The following is an 8,461-nucleotide window of genomic DNA, read 5'->3' as shown; positions in this document are numbered from 1 at the left end:
AGTATTTTAAAATAATATTTCAATATATTAAATATTTTATATAATAATCTGTTTGGTCTCGAAAAATTTATTAATATAACTTAGATTTTAATAATTTAACACTATTAAACTATGAATTAATTCTAAATTTTGTTTACATTTATATAAAAAAAATTAGTATTTATTATTATATTTTTATAATATTATTTCAATTTTATTTATTTATGTATAATAAATTATAATATAAATAATAAATATAATAAATTTAAATATAATAAAATATAATAAACTTATTTATGTATAATATATTTACATATTTCAGTATATATTGTATTAAAGATAATTTTATCTTGAATACCATTATATTGAATTGATGCAGAAATAACGATATTTTATCAGTGCAGAAATAAATCAATTTACAATAATGTATCTAATCATTCAGTCTTTAAATCAATTAAATCTTATATAAGAATATTTTAGGATATTTTATGTCATTATATCATTCATAAAATAAGTGTTTTTTATATCTTTAGAAAGAAATATAGAATGCTCAGAATTTATTAATATGTTACTGATTTATTCATTTTTAAACGATGCAATTTTAAATTCGATCAAATCGATCAATCGATTCGATATTGCTTTCTAACATGCATTACTTATTTATTTCATTTATTTCATTTATTTCAAAAATATAAAAAGTTTTCTTAAAATAGATATATATATATATATTTTTAATAAATTCACATATTAAATACAATATGAGCAACTGGAAATATAAATGTATCTTTTTATCTTACAAACACAACTACTATTACTTAATTTATATTAATTAAAATTAAATAAGAATAGGATTTATAATAAATAAATCATTTGAAATTGTTTATTTTATATAATTAAAAATCAACATATTATAATATGAATAATTATGAATTTATTTATATTGTTTGAAAAAAATATAAATTCAATATTTTAATATTTTTTCATTCAATATTTTTCATACTCAATTTTTCTTTGTTTATTTTTTTTGATTATTTGTAATAAACAAAGAATATTATTAAGTTATTTTAATTTCTTCTATTAATTCTGATTAAGCCAATTTTATTTGTTCTTTAATTTTAATAACATAATTAATTTTTAGCTCTTCTTGATCATTAATTTTTCTTATTTAAACCATATAGGTTTTCAACACTACGATTTTCAACATTACGATAAAATTTAATGTCGACCATAATAATTAAGAATATAATATCTATAAGAATATTATCTCGTTAAAAAATATTTTTCTAATTTTCTGTCATTATTGATTCGAATTTAAAACATAATAACACCAATGTAAGAAAATTGATGTAAGAAAATTAGAATCTCTGGAAAATTTTTCCAATCTTCGTTTCATTATCAAAATTAGATAACTTATTTATCTAATAAATAGATGAATTTATTCATAATTATTCATAATTACTCATAATTTTCAATCATCGATCCAGTAGAATCTAATTTTTGTTCCCTATTAAAAGTCAAAAAAATAACTCTCCCTCAAAAAAAGGAGAAGAAAGAAAAAAATTACTGGTCTATATTTCGCTCCACTCTCATGGCGGGCAATTTCGCCATCTCATATTTCGTAATGCGTAATATTATCATGGCGCGTGACGATGTAAAAATTCCGATAGATAAACATCGACTAACAAAAGCGGTGGACGTGACCACGCATTAAACAGAAACCGAGGGTCTCATCACCGTGAAATCACAAACGACCGCTTGTAAATTATTATTTTTTTTTTTTTTTCATGCGGTGATAACCGCACGATAATGAAGAAACGGTTGAGAATGAAAACCCGGGGTGTTAACCGGTGCATACACCTTACCACTGTCGCTTTCTGACCGAACGACCGACTTTCCATCCTCGTCGCTTCTTCTTCCTTCCGATCGGCCAATCTGTTTCGATCTTTAACGCTGTTCTTCCGTCGGAGCCCTGTACAGGAGGCCTGTCCGCAGCGTGAAAGCGCAGTGGAACGACCGCGAATCGTGCATGCGCGGCCACCCACTGCGCATGCGTCACCCGTCCGTCTTATATCTATAAGGGTAGGTACCCTCGGCGAGGCCAGTCAGTTCTTGCCCGTTTTCGCTCGGGTGACGATCGATCGGTGGCCACCTCTCCGTGACCTTGTTTCCGCGCATCCCTTCGCGACACGATTTCCGGAGAGATAAACGATCGCCGTGAGAGAAAACCGGCTCTGTACGGGGTTAAATAGAGCGGACGGTTCGTGATTTCTTCTTTTTTTCTTTTTGTGAAGTGCAGTTTATCCGTTGTGTTTCGCGCCAATCCGTTCCAGTTGTTAAAAGGCAAAAGTGTCACTACGGAGAAGCGGATTCTGGGTTTTTCTTTTCTTCTCTTGGCTTTGACGAGGATGAACGATTCAACGATCTTCGTTGGAATTTTATATCGCATATACGGCTTCTTAGACAAACGACGTTTTTCTATCTGGTGAACCAGCTTTGTGAATATCACTTACGGTCTCTTGAGGGTTTCGTTATCTATCAAAACGTACCCATCCACAAGGACGATCAGCCTGTTATCCTGTCCACGAGTCGTGAATCACGATACGAGAGGTAAATCGCAAAAACATAACGAAGGATGACTCTTCATTTAGTTTCGATTGATATAGTTATAAATAGTTTGTTATTCGTCTGAAAAATTACATTTAAGATACTCGGTCACAAATTGTGATAGACAATAAATATAGATTATTAATTCTACTTGTAATTACATCTGAGTATTTCATTTCAATATTTTAATATAAAATTGTTTCTTCGTATATTTATATATTTCATTTTACTTCCAAACCAACCATAGGAACATCATTAATCGAATAAAGAAGTAAATATTTATCAAAATTAGATTTTAAATTGCTCTCTCCACGTTCTGATATGTAATTTTAAATAAAATGCATCAAGTTAATATAGTTGGATTTTAGTCACCTCTGTGACCAACTATATAATATACTCAACATAATAATATATAAAATATTCAAGAACATTTCACGTTCGCCCTCTTTCTCACGTTCAACCGAATCTAATATTAACGTCGTATTTAATATTATCATCGAACTAGATAAAACTTCCAATGCTCGTGAGCATCAAGATGAAATATCGAGCTCTGAAATGAAACGTAGCACGAAAATGTCGAAGGTGTGTTCAGGTCACGCATTTCATGCGGCACAATATAACTTTGGGCTTGGAGGGAACTGAGCTAGGATTACGCAAAATGTTATTCGCTATTCGGTTGTAAATAGACGATTAATCGTAGTGTGCTCGTGTGTGCTATATATATATATATACGAGATACGTTGTCCTCGAAATGGTGATACTAAGCTATTGCGTATCAATCGTTTTTCGATCGTGAGTTATTCGAGTAGGAAATTCTTGTCGTGTTTAGTATACACTTTCCGCCAAACGTTTATCATTTTCGATACATATGGAGACTTGAATTTTAGATTCTCTAATTCGAAACTTTATGACATCTCGACAATTTTCGAAACACAAAATGCTTATTTTTTTTCCTTTTATTTGGTTATCTTGATATTTTACAAATCTCATATTTTTAATAATTAATAGTAACAGTATTTTTGTTTTGTAAAAAATTGAATTTTTATCTAAGTTTTTGGCAAAAGGTAATAATATATATGTGAAATTTATTGAGATGCAAATATGTTATGGATATGGATATTAAATGAATGTTAAATTGATCTGAAGTAAATATAATAATTTAAATTTTTTCTTTATCAAGATGAAAACGATACAAAATGTAGTAGTAGCAGTAATTTGAATGTATAATACATAGAAATATTATAAAATATTAAGTAGGAAATATTTTAAAAGTATGCAATTTTTATTTAGAATTTTGCTTTTTCATTGAATATAATAGAAAGTTATTTTTCTTTATATTTAGTTTATATCGCATTGATTTCACGTTTTTATGTTTTTATTTATATCAATAATAAACATTTTATAATTTGAATAATTTACATTTAAATTTTTAACAATTACAATATTTCCAATAAATTTTGTATTATATGTTTGTCGATATATTATTGTATTAAAATGAATCAAAAATTTAAATATAAATTCAATTGAATTAATTATTATTATTTAAATAATAATAAATTATATCTCTCTAAGTTATATTTTTTTACCTTTTTTTTTTTATCTGATTTCGAATTATATAAATATTAAAATGTTTCGAGATTTAAATATTTATAACTTTTTAAAGTTATATATCTGTCTTATTTCCAATTTTCAATTTTTACATTTTTACATCTGTCATATTTTTAATTTCTAATTTTCGATTACCTTATTTTGATGTTAAAATTCGTTTTCATTCTTTCTCCTCTCTCGCTATCTATCCTATTTATGAAAGCGTGAAAACAATGTCAAATTGCGCATTAATGCTTTCCCGGGATTGATCAAGTAGATTAAAGCAGATTCGAGATTCGATTGAATTGGATGTATAGTTTGCACGAGGCATGACGAGTGGTGAATGAATAAAATCGAGCAGAAGAATCTTTGTGGTTGAAAATTAATTCAAGTTCGATTAAAGGGAGGACTCGAATCTAACGAGCAAGCTTTTTACCTGTGTTCTATTAAGATCCTGCAATTTATTTCGCCGACCATTGAAAACTCGACGAATTGCTGAAGTAGAACGCTTTCACAGCATAGAAAATGTTTCAACGATAGATTAAGGAAAGATATATTTTTGTTAGATTTAAAAAATCGATTTTATTTCTATTTAAATTACATGTAATACGAATATTCTATAAAATTAGAAAATTATGAAAATTAATGAAATTATAATTAATATTAATAATTATATAAGATATTAAGATTTCGAGATTTGAATAATTTGAAGTTTTATCATTTTCTTTCTTTGTCGTGTAAATATGCTTTTATATTTCTACTAAATTTGAATATGAGCTTTCTAATTTTATTTGAAAAATAAAAAAATGAATTCGAATATTTTATGAAAAATATATAAGAGTTCTAAATAGAATATTTTAATAAATCGTGTAAATCTTACTTTTAATATATATATTTGAACAATAATTTCTTCAAATATATTTTTGGAAGATTATTAACATAATTGTAAGTGACATAGAATGAACGAGACTGTGCATGATCGTAGGAACATATGATGAGTGAGATATAGATAGAGAAGTGGACGAGTGTCATGGAGAATGATCGAGAAGTACGTGCGAGGTTAGAGAAACGATATATTATTTGTAGGATTCAATATTGTAATATTAAAATAACAAGACTTGTTAGTAAAATTTAAAGTGTTAAGTGCAATAAATAAATATAAATTAAGATAAATATACAATTTATTTAATATATATTCCCACAATAATAAATCTATCAATTTGATTCGATTCGATTAATTATCGCGATTATTTGAAGTTTCGATTATTTATTCGATTATCCAGTGTCTTCCGTTTAGTGGTAACAAGTTCGTGTTCTCTTTTGTTTCTGTGATTATTTTTCTTTCTTTTCCCGTTATCAAGAATTATATATGTATCTTTTGTTTATTAATATCAAGTTTATGTTTTTCTATTCTGCAATTAATCGCATTTCTATTTCTACAATTCTTTTCATTAGAATTTTTTCCATTCGTTATTTGCCAATTTTTGAGGTTGGTAATTGTTAATAATCGTTAGCTAATATATATTAAATTTAATCGTAAAAGAAAGCAATATTATATTATTTATGTAAATTTTCAGTTGTTTCTTCTTGAACTTTGATTAATTTGGTGGATTTCGTTTTATTTAAACTGTTCGTTCTTCGTTTAAATCAAGATGCTGCATAAACTGACAATTATCTTCGGTATGTTGAATCATTTTTTTGATTTTCATTTTTTTTAGTTTTTATTTAATGATTAATGGAGCAAATATTTATATAAATAATCAAATTTTTCTTTAAATCCTTTATCATATTCAATACAATATAATTTTAATAAAATTTCATTTTTTTTTAAATAACTATGAATCAGAATTATATTTGCATTTTATTTATGCATGAAAATAAATTTTTTGCTTATATTTGTTGATATACAAAGTGTTATCGAAATAATGATATCTCGAAAGGGAATAAACCAAAAGATGTGATAAATTTACACGAAAAAGTAAGTCGAAAATGACACTTCTAAGAAACTTTATTTTCGAATAAATCAATATTAAAGATTCATCGATTATGTGTAACTTATATATGATTTCACTTGTACATGTTTAACAAATATTATTGTGTTGTTTATATTGTTGTATTGATTTATTACATTTTATATAACTTACATATATAAAAATCGCATGTAGTCGAAAAATAAATTAAAAAAAAGAATAAAATTTTTTTATTTGAAGTTTCGTTTTTTGAGAAAATCGGATTTAAAAATTTGTCAAATGTAGAAAAATATGATTAATATGAAATAAATAGTAAATGTAGAACACAATACAGTTACAATAATTTTTTATTCAAGTTTTTATTCTTCACAAAATTAAAATTGAATGTAAAACATGAAATTCATTTACTCAATGAATATTTTTGGAAAATTTAGTTTTCTTGAAATGTACTTTTGAAGTGAAAAAATTCTAATTTACATTATTTATTTTTGTATATAAAATCTTTTATTGAAATTTTCGAATCCGCGAAAATAAAATATTTATAAAAAGAATCTTAAAAAGGCCTCGTTCAAATCGATAAAAAAATAAATTTTCAAATTCACATATACAAGTTGGATATCAATTGCATTGATACATTTATATAAACAGTTGATAAGTAGTAGCTGCATATTGATGCATATAGTGTTATATGTATATATGAAATTCAATGATATAATGATTTCAAAGAATAAAAATATTTTAAGCGAATAAAGCTAAAATCAATCATTAATTACTGCAAAGGAAAAAATTGTTCAAAATCAAGCTCTTTAACGTATTTTAAGCTCGCTAGAATTCATTCGAAGAGGAAACTAATTGATAGGTTGACCCTCTACAGTAATTAGTAGCCATATGTGCATTGCTAGCATATGGATCAAATGGGGAATATCAATGTGCTCTCAGATTACTGCATATCGTCATATTGACAGAACAACGAAGACTGAGAGTCTGACTCGGAAATAATAATGAGCCATAGCAATGATAATGTTCATGAATACAAATGCAACGAAACTAGGTTCACAGTAAAGCCAAGAGGACGCATTCATGAATTTTCAATATCGATTTATTTGGAAATGAAGCTTTTTACGAAAAAAAACATCATTTCATATCATTTTCGATTCACATGAATTCAATCTTTTTATATTTGATAACATTGTGTAAAATCTGGCAATTTATTTATGTAATACATATATGTATATCATGAGCAAACATTCTATATTAATGATAATGAGAGAAATATTTGAAATTTTACAAATTAAAAGTGATAGTTATATCATAAACTTGAAATAAATGGAATAATAGTACATAATCGTAGTGCATAATTACAGAAATATTTTGAGATAGTTAAGAGAAAATAATCATAAATGTGTTCATAAGTTGAAACTTTTTAATGTGCAGAGTATCTCAATATTATTATTTGCAATTAAAAAAATATTTCAGATAAAAATTAAATAAAGAAGAGTATATTTTTATATTATTAATTCTTTCATGAGAGGATATATAAGCAAAGATCAACTTTCTTCTTTTTAAATGGAATTATATATATTTTAATAGATTAATTTGACATTCTTTATAAAACTAATCATATCTAAAAATTATTAGTTTAACAGATATCTGAATTTGAATTTTATAAAACTTATTGCATGAAAGACAAAGAAAATATGAATAAAAGAATATTATTTTGCATATTCCTTGTTTCTCATATTATAAATTTCAAATTGAAATATAATTAATATTTTTTTATAGAAAATATCAAGCTATATATATTGATGTAAAAACAATATATAATTCCATTTAAAAAAGCAAAGTTCATTTGATTTTTAAGCGTTCACTCACAAAATAATAATACCAATTAATATACTTCTCTCGATTTTCATCTAAAACATTTTTCGTTACGAATAATAACACCGAGAAAAATCAAATGAAACATCCTGTACATATTTAAAGAAGAGATCTATTTTGAAAGAGATCCGTGACAAATTCTATTACACTTTGAAAGAAACAATTTATGACAAAACTTCCCAAACTTTTCGAAATATATCTCGTGTATGTCGTCTTTTAAAATCGATATTAATTTTGAGTGTGAGATTCAATGCAAGAGAGAGAGAGAGAGAGGGTTAGGAGAGGGAGGGAGAAAGAAATAGAGAGTTGGAAGATTGAGAAGGTCGGTCTCACGATGTTGCGGTTCGTTGGCGCGGTTTGATCGAAAGGGTATTTCCTCAGCATACAAGAGAAAAGTTCTTCCGGAAAGATAAACTGCTCTTCTCCCTTAGCGTTCCTCGTTG

At 26.1% G+C, this 8,461-nt stretch overlaps 1 protein-coding gene and 1 long non-coding RNA gene across 7 annotated transcripts in view; one reads left to right on the top strand and one right to left on the bottom strand.

The window, feature by feature from the left end:
- LOC116185499 overlaps nt 1-1,964 on the bottom strand; it is a 3,566-nt gene extending 1,602 nt beyond the window's left edge. Inside the window, exon 1 of the long non-coding RNA XR_004150345.1 lies at nt 1,842-1,964. This is a non-coding gene — a long non-coding RNA (uncharacterized LOC116185499). The remainder of the gene's footprint in view (nt 1-1,841) is intronic.
- Nucleotides 1,965-2,331: 367 nt separating this feature from the next.
- Nucleotides 2,332-8,461, top strand: part of LOC102670708 — a 132,134-nt gene continuing 126,004 nt past the window's right edge. The window contains exons 1-2 of one of the 6 annotated variants that reach the window (XM_031509973.1): nt 5,459-5,659; nt 5,748-5,850. The gene's annotated coding sequence lies outside the window, so the exon portion shown is untranslated. Of the gene's footprint in view, nt 2,587-5,176; nt 5,230-5,458; nt 5,660-5,747; nt 5,851-8,461 lie in introns of those variants that run through there. The other 5 variants (XM_006614714.2, XM_006614712.2, XM_031509975.1 and 2 more) reach the window with 5 other exon arrangements.

Source organism: Apis dorsata, unplaced genomic scaffold, assembly GCF_000469605.1.
Source record: "Apis dorsata unplaced genomic scaffold, Apis dorsata 1.3 scaffold_196, whole genome shotgun sequence".
NCBI classification, from domain to species: domain Eukaryota; kingdom Metazoa; phylum Arthropoda; class Insecta; order Hymenoptera; family Apidae; genus Apis; species Apis dorsata.
The sequence above is the reverse complement of the archived record's forward strand: the minus strand, read 5'-3'. Positions and strand labels throughout refer to the sequence as shown.